This window comes from Ursus americanus, chromosome 13 (assembly GCF_024610735.1).
Source record: "Ursus americanus isolate L20-20 chromosome 13, mUrsAme1.1.p, whole genome shotgun sequence".
NCBI classification, from domain to species: Eukaryota; Metazoa; Chordata; class Mammalia; order Carnivora; family Ursidae; genus Ursus; species Ursus americanus.
In genome coordinates, this window is record NC_142139.1 from 1,315,876 (window position 1) to 1,332,446 (window position 16,571).

The 16,571-nt window shown below is 38.8% G+C and overlaps 1 protein-coding gene across 2 annotated transcripts in view; it reads right to left on the reverse strand.

The window, feature by feature from the left end:
- The window catches only part of CXXC4 (CXXC finger protein 4), a 385,276-nt gene that overhangs the window by 259,380 nt on the left and 109,325 nt on the right, over positions 1–16,571 (reverse strand). For both annotated transcript variants that reach the window (XM_087866374.1, XM_087866375.1), the window contains exon 2: positions 9,783–9,949. The gene's annotated coding sequence lies outside the window, so the exon portion shown is untranslated. The remainder of the gene's footprint in view (positions 1–9,782; positions 9,950–16,571) is intronic.

Consider the following 16,571-nt stretch of genomic DNA (forward strand, 5'->3'; position numbering starts at 1 on the left):
AGGACAATAGATCAACATTTCAGATTTGACTGAAACAGAAATTAAAAATAGATTAAAAACACACTTGTGTATAGGTATTGGTATTTATTTCAGTCATGCCTCTCAAATATAGGAAGATAACTCTTCAATGTAATTTGCAAAGTAGAAATTATATTCTTGTCATCTAAATCAAAGTTAAAATATTAGTTAAAGGTGACATTAAAATATATATTTCATGTGTTGTATGTATATATACATATATATATGCATATATATCTATTTTAAAGGAACTCATTCTTATAAGGAAGTGTGATTTTTTTTTCTTTTATTTCAAGTACTCATACTAGGAAAAGAATAACTCATTCAGTCTGAGTTCCATAATCCACAGCCAATCTTGTATACTTACGATTGGCTACCTACATTACAGGAATTGTGCCTAGAAGGAACTGATCAGCCTGCATGGAAAACACCCAATGTTTGTAATGACATTGACAAAATTACTCTTGTTTTTGAAACATGGATTTAGGTTTTAAGAGTTTTAACATTTGTACACAGGATTTTTTAAAAAAAGACCATATTATGATGAGGTGGTGGGAAGAGTTTCTGTTAACAAGAGGACAAGTCATTCTAACAACTATTTTTAATGTTAGTTATCAAATTGGAAGTGACCTCCCACCATACAACATGGTCACATCACAGTCAGCAAGCCACAGTTCAGATCTTCCCAGCATCCTATCCTAAGTAGGTCTGTTCAGAGGGATTGCATTTCCTCCAGGCTGACTTAATCTGCAACTACTCCCCAAGGACTAAATTTGACCTAGAAACTTTTGCAACGTATATGGTTAGTAAGTTAAGTACATGGTTCAAGGTGAGCAGTACTTCCTGTGTATGATGGCATTCAGCATACTACTTCTGGCTAAAAGAATTATGTCTAAGACTCCACAGCCTAGGCCTTGCCTCTCAGCAAACTCTGCCCCGTGTGCATTAGGCTTTACTATGTTCCATAGTTCTCTCCTTCTTGAACCATGGGTAAAGCATGGCCACATACTGCATGTGCTGGCTACACACACAACCTGGAAAAGAAGGATCCAGAACATAAATTCCTCTTCATCCATCCCCATTGCAGATTGTACCAAAAAAAAAAAAAAAAAAAGTTCTTTATGATTCTCCAGAGCCATCCCAAAAGACTTAGTAAATGTCTGTGTTTTTCTTTGAAGCTATGGCCACTTCAACAACACATATTATATTTGCTTCTTCTTTGTCCCCTTCCTCATTTCTTATTTCCCTTTATTCTTGCTGGCCCTGAGTTATACTCTACAATAAAGCATTGGCATATAAATTTTCCCTCAGATTCATTCTGTTTTCTAAGGCTAAGAGAAAATGCCTGATAAATTTCATTATTTTGATTGAATGCCATCATAAGCAGAAATTATAGGTCCATAATAATATCCAATCAAATGTCTTTAACCCATTTAGAATACTACAGAACTAGTGTATCGCTATTCTTTTGTGGAAACGTAAAAAGAGAAAGAAGCACAAGCTACAAGTTACCAGTGGGAAATTTACAGATGGTGCAGATACACTGACTTTCCAGAGGAAAGGACAAGAAGACTTTGACACATCCCAATTTAGGAAAATAATCATTGCCTTTTAATTCTATATGTTTATGTAAGATGGGAGGAGAAGTCATTACATTTTGGTCCTAGAAGCATTAGGTCCCATAAGAGATTTTCCCGAAAATCTCCTTTAATACTTCTACACATAAATTCTGGATAGATCAAAGTTTTCCAAACACAATTCTATAAAGCTTTCATAATTCCCTGTCTTTGCACAGGCTGTTCATTCCACCTGAATGCCTCCTACCCCCCCACCCCACACACATACAGTTTCTGCTTTGAATAACTGATGATTCAGATAAAGACCTTCTTTTTTGTAAGCTTTCCCAATTTTCCCCTCTTCTCATTACAGAATGAAGAGTTTCTGCCTCCACTTTCATAATCTCCAATTTATACCACTAGTCAAATGCCTTAGCTCATAGACAGCACCTATCTGACTACTTGTCTCTTTTAACGCTGTTGAGGACTTCCTAAATTTTCATACTGTGTTGCTTTCATTTTATATCCCCAATATGTCTCATGACTCATGACTCCTGACTCTTGACATGATAAAGACTCGGTAAAAAGGACAAAAGGGAAAAGGGTGAAGAAGGACCAAGAGGAGAAAAAGGGAAAGAACATAAGAATGTACAAGGGTCTCCTTCCATTTTTCCTTCCTTCCCAGACTTTGGGTTTGGAGAGTCCAAAATTAAAATAATGCTACATAGCTTTGAAAGGTCTAGGAAACATCTCAGTACTTCAATGTTCTATACCACAAAATATTTTAAGTCAATTTCTGAGCTTCCTTTTTCCTGATTGAAACATGATTTCAATAGCACAATAAAAATCAATAAATAAAAGCTTTGCTTTCCAGAAATGTTTTGAGGGAAATTGTCCTGAAATGCTTTAGTTAATAAAATTACCAAATATTTACACTTAAAGTCTGAAACTTGAGCTGGGGAAAAGGGACACTATGAATTAGAATGGATCACTGTATAACTAATAGCAAGCCTGTTCATCCTATAAAAGGGATAGAAACTGGTAAATTCAGTGCTTTTAACAGCATATTTTACTGAACACTCACAGGCAAATCTCCTCTTTATCTTGACTGCCTGGGGAGTTGAACCCAGATATATGAAAATCCTTCCTAAGCACAATAGTTATGGCATCCCCATGCACTCAAATACCATGCGATAAGCAGTTATTTCCAGAATGGGCCTGCAGTACCCTGACACAGTCAAAAGTCTGAGGAGGCAATTGCTATTTTTGATTGTGTTAACCTGCGTATAATTATGTAATTACCTACTAAAATTTAGGCAGACGGTTGCATATCTAAATCATTAACTTTAACAATTGACAAGCTGCTTTGATTAGTATTTTCATAGTGTAAGATAACATACTTTTGTCAGCTTTCATATGATTAGTTAGGATTGGGAATTTGTTTATGCAAAATGTTTTCACTCCCTGTTTGGAGACACAGAAAGGGAGAGTGAGGGCAGGGGAGTCGTGTGCCTCCCTCATGGCTCAACTCAGGAAATTTCAGTGATGAGAAAATACAGAAGAGGTACATATTATTACTCCCCAAATGACAAATAATTTTAGTGTCAGTTTAGAAGAGTATCTGGAGAGTTTGACTGGGAAGAATTGGGCTCTCCTCTGGCAAATCAGACTAACAAGGACATCAGCGTACATAGCGTCAACTCAGACTGTCATAGGCAACTCCCGACTTGGCCAGGCAGCCCCTCTAACAGCATTGATCAGAGCAGCTGCTCTTCTAAGGAAAATGCATGTCAATATATTTGTTATTTACTCTCTAGCAGAAACCCAGCAGCTGCGGCAATTTTTGAGAGAATTCTCTGACACATCTCATTTCCTATCAGTTGTAGGTGCTATTGACTGTACACACACATTCCTAATAGGCTACCATCACTGAATTCAGCTAGCTATTGGAATAGAAAATCCTTTAATTTCTTGGCTATGATGGGGCTGTGCGATGCCAAATTTCTCTCTATGGAAGACAAAGTCTTCAGGACATGAAGCATTTCTTGTCTCCCCAGGCAAATTGGCTGGGCTCATTTGTTTGAAATAAGCGATTACAAAGAGTGGCTTAGAGAGATTGTAAAGTAAAATTAAAAATAAAAAGACTCCACTGGCTACTATGCATGTGTTGTCTTTTCCTTTTGAGGGAAAGTGTTTGGAAAGTGAAGGGTGGAGATGGAAGTAATCCAAACGAACCAACATAGGTGACACATTCTAATTTGGAATGAGAAAAAAAAAAATGTGTGATTTACCATGAAGATCAGAAGGTGAGACCATCCTTCCAAAAGAATTTGCAGAGCAAAATGGACCCTTAGCTCTCATTATGCTTTTCTTTCTCTCTGCAATTTTAGGATGTTCTAGTCTAGTGAGAATGCCTAGAAAGGAGTGGTTTCATGTGATTGTCATTTACTGTCCGCCTACCTAAAAGAGAAATAACATTCCAAATTCACTTTATTTTTCAAGAGGTGCAGAGAAGGCTGTACCATGTGAGAGTTTTCTCTTGATCAGATTAGTAATGTCAAACTTCACAAAGTATTGATCTCTCCAAATCAGACATCTCTGTCACCGTGTCTCACAACCATGAACATCTGCTCCATCTTTCACAATGAGACTCTTCCCCACAATCAGACACGCTACTGTCTCTGAGATCGCAAGCTTAATTATACTGTTTTTAAACCTTCATGATTGAGCACACATGCAGCAATACCACTCCCTCACTGTCTTTAAGCTTGTCTCTCCATGTCTCTAAATATAATTTAAATGTAAAATTTTTAAAAAATTCAAGTCATCCAGCCTTGTAATTTTTCTTCTACTCTGTACTAATTCTATCTTTCTTGACCATGACTAAAAGTTCTTACTAACCTAAGAAATATATACCTTTCTGAAAATTCAGAGACTGAACCCTACTCTACCTCTCTTTTTATGGTAACATTGTAAGTTACCTACTCCATTATGCAGAAAAGAGTGGCATGTAATGCTTTGTCATATTCTTTTGCTTTCTAAATAAAATGGTCATCCATAACTTTTATTATTAATGACTTTTTCTATCCTTTCCATGGCCAACATAGATGGTTTATAGTAAATTTGGGGGCAGCAATAAGCATTTCCTTTGTCAGAGGATGCCTTCCCTGTAAAGCAAAATACTACGAATGAAAAGGAGTCAGAATTCACCCGAGTATTGTAGGCAAAATGTGTTGAGGAGTCCTCCTGCGTGGGCCCATCATATTCTATGAGGCCATCCTGCAGCCTGAAGAATGAAAATATTTGTCTTTTTTTCCTTAAACTACAGCATATTTGAATCCAATCCCTTTGTTGAAACTGAGGTATGAGATGACATTCAGGGAGGGGGTCAGGAATGGGGAGAAATTGGAGGATATGAGAAATGGTGGGAGGCTCAGGAAAGAAGGGAGGAATGGAATAAACTACAGAATAGTACAAAATAAGGCATGCCTTTGTACATATTGGTAAAAATAAGTTGTATTTCTATTTTTACATTGTTGTTTGAGACCGTGTCAGAAAGAAAACAAAAACAAAAAAAGCAAAACAAAGGGATTTAACAACACCCTTAACCTCTGCCCATCAGATACAAGTAGCCTCTCACCCAGTTGCAACAACCAAAATAAGTCTCCAGGCACAGCTTAATGTCCCCTGTCTGGACGAAATCTTCCCCCTTTTGAGAACCATCATTTAAAACAATCTTAAAATGTCTCCCTTTATTCTTGATTTCACAAACATCCCTAACATTACCTGATATATGATTTCCAGGGCAAAGGCAATGAGTTTAAGCCCTCCATACTCATGACCCATGGCCTGTGAGTAATGGTTGAGTAGTGTTTAGTTAGCCACACGATCAGAAAAGGATGTTGGTGACCCATCCCATCACAGAGTTATAAAGATCTAGTCACAGCTCTGTTCTCCACAATGGAATCTAGAAAGCAAGCAAGCCAAACAGACCGGGTATCTCCACATCATACCTTTGGGACACTCTTGTTACAGGCCCACGATTTTCTGCCTACAGAACATGTCTTTTTACATTTAACACTCCATTGACAAAATTCTCAAGAATGGTTGACGTTGGAACCTGGAAGGGGAAAGCCAGTCTTTTGAGACATTCTCTTAAAGCCTACCAGTTTCCCTCACAGAACAACAAAGTAGCCTTGAAAATAGTATTATTTCCATTTTAGAAAATTCAAAGGTCCATGATGAGTTTCTCCTTATTTTGAAATCCACATCATGAACCCATTCATATTTCTATAAATTTTAATAATATGGCCTTTGTTTAAAGGGTCCAGACAGAATTGTATAGAGAGAGCAAAACCTCTCTAATAGAACTTTATAGATAGTAGACTTGTTTTTAAATTTGAAAGGTATATTACCATCTAGTTATAGAAACAATTATTATATATTTTACATAATTTTACATTTCTAAGGATATTCAGGCCTTTCTTTTTCTGATCTCATAAACTTTTCTAAATTTCTTAGGAAATGAAAGATTCTAAAAATCATAAAAGTTCCTGTTATTTCCTAAACAGCATGCAGAGCTGTTGCATAATCTTAGAAAAAGATAGACAGGACAGACCTTACAAATATATTTTAAAGCTCTGAAATGTAGACAAGAATATGTAAATTGAAAGTAAATTTATTTTAGTGAACTGGCAAGAAGGGAAAAAATATAGGGCCATATGTTACCATCAGTTTTGCTATGCATATCTGGGGGGAAAGAAGTTTCTTAAGCCAGGCATTTTCAGTCCATAAAATGCCTTCCCATAGGTAACTACATGCTGGCAAAAGCATCAGGCAAGTGTTGAAAGTTAGAAATGAGGACAGTGCTTTTATTGGTGGCTGAGCAGAACAGGGAACTTGGTCTAAGGCGAATGGAGAGGAGGGGATGGTAATTTGACTTAAGTGAAAATGTTATCAGTGAGTAAGGAAACTCTCAGCTGGAAGCAGCTCTTTGTTTCACCTTCTTTCCTCTTGTTGGTCTCCCTACTCACAGAAGAGCAATTTTGAAAATAACCTACAACGTAAAGAACGTGTACTGCAGCTCACCTCTCTGTTCTAGGCACGAAGTGCTTTCTTCTTTCATGGTTTGCTTCAGTAAAAGTATCACAGGAGGTCAGTTTGAGTTCCAGCCATGGGCACAATAAATTATGCGGATTTTAATATATTTATATTAAACATGGTGCATGAAAGCAAGGCTTTATCTGTTCTGTGATCTATAGTGTTGTAACAACCTCTGACCTAAACTAAGCAACCACTAATTTTTAAATGGATGGATAAATGAATACCACAAACAATAATTATTTTGCACGTGCCACCAGGAGCTCATATGTTTTACGTTAACGATTCTTCTTTGTGTGCGTGTGTGAGAGGGAGAGGGATGTTAGGACTTTGCACATTTCCACAAAAGACTAAAGATTGCACTATAATGACATGATTTTGTCTGTGTGTACTCCTTCAGCATTTATAAAGCATTTCTCCATGGCTTGTAATAAATGAATTTTTCAGAAGACAGAATTCCACCTATTTCAGAAGACAGAATTCTATTTTCTGAGACCATAGGCAGCCAAGTGACTGAATCTCTAAACTTCTATTTCTTAATCTATGAAGTGACAATAACACAGCTCTCACAGGGTCCCTGTGAGGATTAAATGGGCTGATGTGCACGAAATTGCTTGGCAGAATGTGAAGTACTGGATAAATATAAGTAGCATTACTGAAGTTATTCTCAGAGAACAAAGAACACGGGTGAGAGTAAAGATCATTTCCATATTAGCGATGCTATGACCTCCTGGACTCCAAGAGGTTGCAAGTTTCAAGGCACCAAATGCAGCTAACCAAGAGTCCTCGGTCCCAGGCCTCTTTGGAGCCCTGCTATGCTGTGTGACTTGCCAGGATTCTCGAGCCTTTTTCTACCTTAGTATCCTCATCTGTGTAATGGTGCCCTCATAAAGTTGCCTGAAGTTCCTATCTGCTCTAATGTTTTATGGCTCCATGGCAGAAACACATTAATGAGGCACCTGGAGCAGATCCAAAATGTAAGACTGGACTGGAGGAAAGTGTTAGAAAAAAGAAGGGAGCATTCTTTTCTTCTTATGCCCAACTTCTAGCCTCTCAGCCCAGCTCTCCTGCAGTCTTCACTGCAACAACTGGTTTCCCTCAGTTGTAATGTCACCACATGCTACGGACGCTTCAGGAGACCCAGCAGGGACTCACACATGTGCAGGCTGCAACTGCAAGGAAGTTAAAGCCCAATAAGGAAAACTTTCATCACTGGAGGACAAGATCTAATGGACAAAGCTCCCCTCTTTTATCCTTCAAGTAGACATCCCTGAGGTGATCCTACAGGACTCCAAGAGTCCTGGGAGGATGAAATCTCATTTCCCCTTATTGGTGATCAACTTACAAGGGGATCTTTATTGGCTCTCCCTCTTCCCTGTTCCATGCTTCCTAATCTACCGCTTGGGATCACTTCCCAAAACATACTGCTTAAAAACCAGCCCGTCTCAAACTACGCTTTATTGGTGAATCACAGACTAAGAAACAAGCAGCCTTGGAAAGCGGGCCCGCGGTATGGGGATTGGAATTGGATCATTGAATAAGTGCACTGAGATAAAGACCCGCCGTTGTAGTAGCCGGAGGTCCTGATAAGTCCCAGCATGCTGTACACCACAATTAGCACCAGAGTTGATTTGGGAAGCTATATAAGTCACGAGGATGCCAAGAGAGCATTTAGAGAGGGTCTTGTCTCCTGCAATCTACAAGGCAGACTTTAATAAAATGTAAGCCTTGGATTTAATTGTAAGGACAGAATTACAAAAGAGACCGAATGCATGGGTTAAATAACTTTTATATTCTAACATCAAAGACTGGATAGGAAAATCAATGGCATTCCAAGGCCTGAGATGGAGACATTTTATATCAAGTGGTTAGACTGTAAAGCTTCATGAGAGAAAATCTATTGACACAAAGCATTCATGTTTCAGGATTTAACATTCTAGTGAAGAAACCTAGAACGGCTGCTAGGATGGCATGTTGAAGCTTGGTCTATAATAAATAATGTAGAGATGTGGGAACTGCCTTAGCCAAGGTTTGAGGAAGGAGTCATAACCTCAGAAAAAAGAAATATTAGGATGATTTTTTTAATGTGATACCAAAGAATTTATGCTGATGAGCCTGCCACATCAATAAAATTCTAGGGGTCAAAAGGTCTGGAGCAAGCCAAGACATCCCCAAACTCTAAGCTAACCCTGGAAGATAAAAGACAAGATGTCAGACCTGTACCCTCACTAAGATAGAAGTGTAGCATGTAGGAGGCCTATTTAGATTTTAGAGACAGTGTACGCTGCACTGGGGACTACTTCTCAAACCCATTTATCTGATGACACAGAAAGTTGCCAGTTTTGAGTGGGTTTCAGAGCGAGAGATGGCATTACAGCAGTTCCTAACTCCAGTGCAAGCTTCCCTGACCAATGGGCCATAGGACACAACGGATTCAATGGATCTGGAAATGTCTGTGGTGGGTTCTAATGCTGAGGGTAATGTCTGGCAAATTCCAGTAGGAGAGTCTTAATGTAGAGAATTATTTTCTATTTCCAAAAGCAGTTTCTGACTCACTACTAAGCCTTAGTAGAGAAAGAATACCCTGACCATGGGACATAAAGTATATGCCACCAAAGCTGAATATTACCCCAGCCGCTGAGCTATAATTTTGGGTAAATGAGACAGTGATCCATTATACGATGGATTATAGCAAGCACATCCAGAGAGTACAAGGAAATGCTATGAACATGTGGTCCCAAATCTCATCTCTCCTACCTTTGTTGCACCAACGTTTTCCCTCAAATAATACCAAAGGCCTCACGGGGGTGTTGCCAATGGTATAATTCAAATGGCAGAGGAGAAAAATATGTGGACTCAGTTCACCAATGGATTAGTTTGGTATGTTGCTCCTAGTCAAACATGGACTACCAATGCACTACAGCCCCACTTGAGGTGATCCTGAGACAGTGGTGAAGGAAAATCCCCAAAGTTCTTTCCTGCTCTGATGTTCCATGACAGAACAGTTATACTGGAGTACTTGTAGCGGCATCCAGAATGGAAGGCTCTAGTTAAGAAGCATTTGAAAAGAAGGTACTGGACTTCTCTTGTGCCCCTTCCTTGGCTTACCTTGTACATTAGCCTCTACTGCAGTGACCAGAAACAAAGGATGAATCCTGGCAGCACTTTGTCTCAGCTACTCCAGATTATCACTGGTTTTATGCTCTGGGGCTTCAATGACTCCACAGTGGTGTGGGGCACTTTTGGGAACTGCCAGCCACTCAGAAGTGTGCAACCTGGAGATGAAAGGGAGATAATGTCCCATTAACAAGCCCTTCGTTAACTTCTTAAGAACCTTAAAAAAGAGAAGACAACCCCAGATTAGCCAATTATCAACTCAAGTCATGCTGTGCAGGTCAGAAGGCTCTCAAGGTAGTGTTTTCCCACTTGGTATTAATGCGAGCACAGCTTGCAAGTACAGGAATGTTACCACCGCAGGAAATCACTTCCCAAAACAAACTACCACCAACCAAGCTCTTGTTGCAGATTGTTTTCCTGCTGGGAAAGCTACGTTAAAAGAGAGGTAAGAATAGGAACTGTTAATTCCTTAACTGGAGACCTGGCTCTGATGTACACATTCAGGAATGTGCAGATGTAACACAGAAATTATATTAAACCCAAAGATCACCCGCTCTTGCTGATATCTTGCACTTCAGCCAAGAGGTTTTGCTTTGTCTGCTTTGCAGTGATAAAGGAAAGGGAAAATTCCTCAGGGATTTCTTGAAGTTTTCTCTGTTGATTCAGGAATCCCCATCCTTTCATCCCACCTTGGTATTTCCTATATTGGGTTTGAAGAGAGAGCCAACAGCTGGGGATAGTTAGCCATCTTAGAACATAATTTTCAAATCAAAAATTGAATTCAACCATGCACTACCTATATGATCTTAAGAAAGCCATCTTACCGTGCTCGTCCGGAAAATAAAGGGCTGTTTTAAAGTTTACATGACATATCTGGAGTTGTGTCTGATACAAAGCCGTACTCCATAAATATTGGCTGTTATTATTTACATGAATTCAAGTTATATAACACATGTATTCATTTGCTCTATAATGGACCAAAGGTACTTCCTGGTGACCCGGCATTATAAGGGTCTACTACAAGGTGGAGTGCTCTCCCTTGTAGCCCTGCCGTTAGCACCACGAGTGCAGACCCACGCAAAGCGGGGGAGCCCCAGAATGGTAGAAGAATTACATCAAACGTTTAAGACTTGCTTCAAAAGGGTACAAGTTTCCTACTAACATCTCCATGTGAGAGGCAATGAAGTTACACACCATGTAAGCCCAGGAAGAGGCAACGAGGCATTCAAGACCAACAAATGCTTTCAAATTTTTTAAGTTGAATTGTAGAATCAGAAACATGGGCTTTGGAAACATCAAGTTGCCTTTTTTTTTTTTTTACTTTTGTATTTTCTGAAGTTTTTTTTTTCTCCTCCTTTATCACTTGAAGATTTTGTCTGCCTTATTACTCTTTGAAAAAAAATGTCACCATTTGAGCTGAAGTGTAAACAAGACAGCAATGTATCCCCAAGAGCCAGGTTTGGGTAGGCGGCTAATTGAGGTGAAGCGCCCCCAAGAGGAAGGTCAGTTTTAGGATATACTGTAGTTGGTGTGGTCCAGCTAAATGTCTTGTGTAAGGCCACACAGAGAGCTCTCCAGAGAGATCTTAAGCCTTGGAGATTTCTGGGAAGGCTCACATAAAGGAGGCCAACCTCTTTTTTGTTGTTTTGTTTTCAATTTTATTTTTGAAATAATAATTGTATATATGTAAGGTCTCAGGATGTTCTGACATAAACATAGTGAAAGGATCGCTACAAGCCCATTAATATACCTCCAACATAGTTACCATGTTTGTGCATGATAAGAACACCTGAAATCTGTCCTCTTAACGAATTTCCAGTATTCAATGCAATATTACGAACTCTAGCATCATGCTACACGTTAGATCTCATATAGGACTTATTCATCCTATGTAACTGCAACTTTGTACCCCTTGCCCAACATCGCCCCATTTTCCCTACCTCCTCCCCACCTGGTAACTTCTGTTCTACTCTTGCCTCTATGTATTCGACTTTCCTAAATTCCACATATAAGGGAGATGGTGCGGCTTTCTTTTCTCTGTGTCTGGCTTATTTCATTTACTCTCCATCCTCCAGCTTCATTCACTGTTGCAAACAGCAGGGTCTTAAAGGAGGCCAACCTTTAAAAACAGCATCAGAACCAGGCATCTATTGGAACCGTCAAGGGCAAAGAGGAGTCAACACTTCCAAAATACACGCAGAAATGGGAAGACTCTGTGGCTACTCTATATTATCCTAAAATGGCACCGTATTTTAGGCAAGGATCATCTCTGATACTTCCCTGCTCATTCGCTTTGGCATAGCTACTGTTAACATGTTGGCCGATGTCAGTGATGTCAACAAGAACAAGGTAAAAATGAAATCCATCTTAGATTATCCTCCAGAAACCTCACCAGTTCGTTCATGCAGCTGCTGGCTCTACCATTCTTCTTCAACCTCACAGGAAGCTCCTGACTCAGGATCCCTTTATTTCTTCCTTATGGACACCCTCATATCGTAACCTCCTTTCCTATTAAGCTTACACCTCTTAATCCACCACTTAAATCCTTCTATTGTTAAAGTCTCTTTCTCCCTTTTCCTTCCGAGAGAGTAACAACAAAACCCTGAGCTCAGACGAACGCAACTACCCATCCTTTCCGAGTCTGTAACAGGAGACTGCATGCCGCGTGCATCGCTCCATTCTGCAAGCCGCTGCTGTTACAAACCTCGGATCCGTCCTCACCGCTGCCCGACCACTGTGTACATCAGGGGTCCGTAACCCTGGCGTACACATCGGAATCCTGCGGTGCTCTTTAAAAATCCTGGTAAGTGGGCCTTATCCCAGACCAATAAAATCAGATCCGGGGATGGCATCCAGGCATCATTTTCAAAGATCTCCCGAATGATTCGAATGCACACAGCCAAGGTTTAGGGCAGCATTCTCGGCCTTGGTCATAGATAAAAATCACCTGAGAAGTTACTCAAAGTACTGATTCTGGGTTCCGCCCTCTCATGTTCTGATTTGCCCTGACGTACAGCCTGGGAGTGTTGACAACTCTCCAGGTGATTCCAATGTGCAGATGAGGGTATGACCCACGGGTTAGAACCACTGTTCCCCAGGCCTTCAACTTTCCCCTCCCAACTCACAGCCAATGATGACCTTACCTCCTCCTTCACGGAGAAAATAGAATCAGGAAAAAAAAGAAAAGAAAAGAAAAGAAAAGAAAAGAAAAGAAAAGAAAAGAAAAGAAAAGAAAAGAAAAGAAAAGAAAAGAAAAGAAAAAAGAAAAGAAACCTCTCTTATCGTTCCTCTCTGACTCCAAATTTATAAACAGACGTCCTCTCACCTATAGTTAATGTCTGTACTTTTTCTTCTTCTATTTTCTGAGATTTCACTGCATCAATTCCTCCCATCCTTTACCTCTGTCTGCTTCCCATTGGTACTCAACATCTCCATTCACTCATTCCAAAGGAAATATTTCCTCCTCCCTACATCTGCTCCCAAGTACCATCCTATCTCTGTCAGCTGTTCCCAAGCAAACATCCTCCACCTCTCCTTGGTTTTTATAACTTCATACACTTCAGGTTTTCCCCTTAGCTCCATGCATGTTCTTCCAGCTTCGGTTGCAAGCTCTGCTTCCTTTGTTCGTTTAAAAACTAGTGTCCCTCAGGCTTCTGCTACGGGCACCCTTTGCTTCTCATGCCACCTGTTCATTGTCTCCCATAGCTTCAATTGCATATTATATGCTAATCACTCTTTCATGGGCATTAAACTCAATCCACAAAGGCAAATAGCTAAGAATTGTAACTCATTTTAACTTCTGTCTCAGAGGGGTTATTCTGGGGACTGATAGAAGAAAATTGTAGCCCTTCTAGGGGTCCCTGCAAGTAAGGTCGCAGCTCTGCAGTTGTAGGCAGTGCTGAGGCTTTGGGTTTGGGATGGGGAGCTTAGGAGCACATCTGATACCACTGGACCTCAAAGATTTCTAAAAGATATTCCCCAGCCTAGCCTATGTGTTATGTTCAGGGTCAACAGCTTTTCTGCTATTTCTGTATTACATTTAGGACACAAGGAATCTACTGTCCCCTCACTTGCAGGGTATAAATTTCTCCTAGAATCAATCAATCGTTCTCTTTCTCCTCCCCCTCCCCTGCCCTACCGTTTCTCTGCCAACTTCATTTCCAGCTCTCATCCAGCTGACTTCTCTTGTTTCTCCTTCTCTAGGAAAGCCTTCCTGACACCATCCTCCCACAAGTTTCTCTGCTAATTAAATCAATATATTGTTGTGCATAATGATGCAATTAGGGAAATGGTCTCTGAAAATAAACTTTGACTCTAAATTTAATAAAACTATACATCAAATCAGCTGATAATATGTGGAAAGAACTTATGGTGATAAACACATAGAAAGCATTTAATAAGTGATATTCATTTTTATTATTTAAAAATTAGTTCAGTACCATCTTAGAAGGGAATGAAACAAATAATAAAATATGAATGCCAAGTAATGTTTTTTTAGTTGACATGCAATGTTATATTAGTCTCAGGTGTACAACATAGCAATTCAACAATTCTCTACATTATGCTGTGCTCACCATAAGCGTAGTCCCTATCTGTCACCATACATTATTATAATACTATTACCTATATACTCTATGTTGTATTTTTCATTTCTGTGACTTATTCTAAAGCTGGAAGTTTATACCTTTTAAGCCCCATCATCTATTTCACCCATTCCCCAACTCCCTTTACTCTAGGAATCACCAGTTTGTTCTCTGTGTTTCTGGGTTTCTTGGTTTGTTTGTTCATTTGTTTTGTTTTTTAGATTCCATATATAAGTGAAATTGTATGGTATTTGTCTTTCTCTGGTCGACTTACTTCATTTAGCATAATACCCTCTAGGCGCATCCATGTTGCTGCAAATGACAAGATCTCATTCTCTTTTGCAACTAATATTCCATACCTTCTTTGCTCATTATTTGCTGATGGACATTCAGGTTGCTTCCATATCTTGGCTATTGTAAATAATACTGCAATAAACATCCGGGTACATACCTTTTTGAATCAGTGATTTCATTTTCTTTGGGTAAATACCCAGAAGTGGACTTACTGGATCATATGGTAGTTCAATTTTTAATTTTTGGAGGAACTCCCATACTGTTTTCCACAGTGGTTGCACTGATATACATTCCCATCAACAGTACATGAGGGGTCCTTTTTCCCACATCCTCACCAACATTTGTCGTTTCTTTTCTTTTTGATTTTAGCCATTGTGACAGGTATAAGGTGACATCTCATTGTGGTTTTGATTTGCATTCCCCTGATGATTTAGTGATGTTGAGCATCTTTTCATGCATCTGTTGGCCATTTGTATGTCTTCTTTGGAAAAATATCTATTCAGGCCCTCCGCCCATTTTCCAGTTGGATTATTCCTTTTTGGTTTTGGTGTTCACATTTGTTATTGGTATTGGGTATTGTATTTTAATGGTTGGCATAAGGATGTCATACCTACTGACGGTTCAGATGGACCAAGAAAAATTCAGACAGGAGAATCATTCAACTTCGATTAGTATTTTATGATGGATAGAACATTAGTAAGAGAGCCAGGTGATTTTGTGTGACTGTATGTGAAGCGTTTAGAAATTCTGAACTTGTTCATGAGTAAAATGAGAAACCAGCCTTGTTTATTTCAAAGATCTTTTCCAACTCTAAAAGTAGTTGATGCTACAAAAGATAATTTCAAATAATCACCATCCAGCTTAAGACAGTGTTACTAATTGCTCAAATCTTTGCCATGGGCCTTCAGAGATTGCGATCCTCTTCCTTCCACACAGGAATCCACAATGCTAAACATTTTCATGAACGAATGCATGCATTTCTAAGGAATATATTGTTTACTTTCATGTGTTCTGAACTTTCTAAAATTATACCATGCTGTGTGCAATTTCTGAATTGGGTTTTTACTTATGCTTATGAGATTTCTACATTGGGATATATTCTAATGATGGGATTTTAACATCTATATTCATGAGTGAGATAACTCTATATTTTTCTCTACTATTCTTTGGGTACTAGAGTTGATGCTATAGATATAGATATAGATATATAGATATAGATATAGGTATAGATATAGATAGATTTATATATAAATATTATACAATATGTATTATATGTTACATGTAGCATATCTGTAATTTTATATATGGTTATATAAAATGAGACAGTGTTTGCCATTTCACATTTTCTAGAAGAATTTTTATTTATTTGAAATGGTCATATCCTTAAATGTTTGGCAGAACTCACCTAAAAATTAGGTGGACTTTATGTCTTTTGGTTTTAACAAAGTTTTAACTTAGTTTGATTTTAACTAATTTTAACTAAGTTTTCATATATATTATCATTCATGTTGTTCATCTTACTCTTCTAACATTTTAACTTCTCAATCCAACTACAATTATGTTCCTTTTTTTAAAAAAAAAGATTTACTTATTTATTTGAGACAGAGAGAGAATGAGAGTGAGAGGGGGGAGGAGCAGAGGGAGAGAGAATCCTCAAGTAGTCTCCCCACTGAGCAGGGAGACTGACTCAGGGCTTGATCCCAGGACCCCAAAATCGTAACCTGAGTCAAAAATCAAGAGTCAGATGCCTAGCCTGCTGAGCCACCCAGGTGCCCCAATTCGTTCCTTTTTATGCTTAATATTTTATGTCTTTTTTCTTGATCCATTTTGCCAAGAGTTTGTATATTTTACTAAAATTTTCAACAAATCATTTTTAACATGTATATCTCATTTAAAAAATATA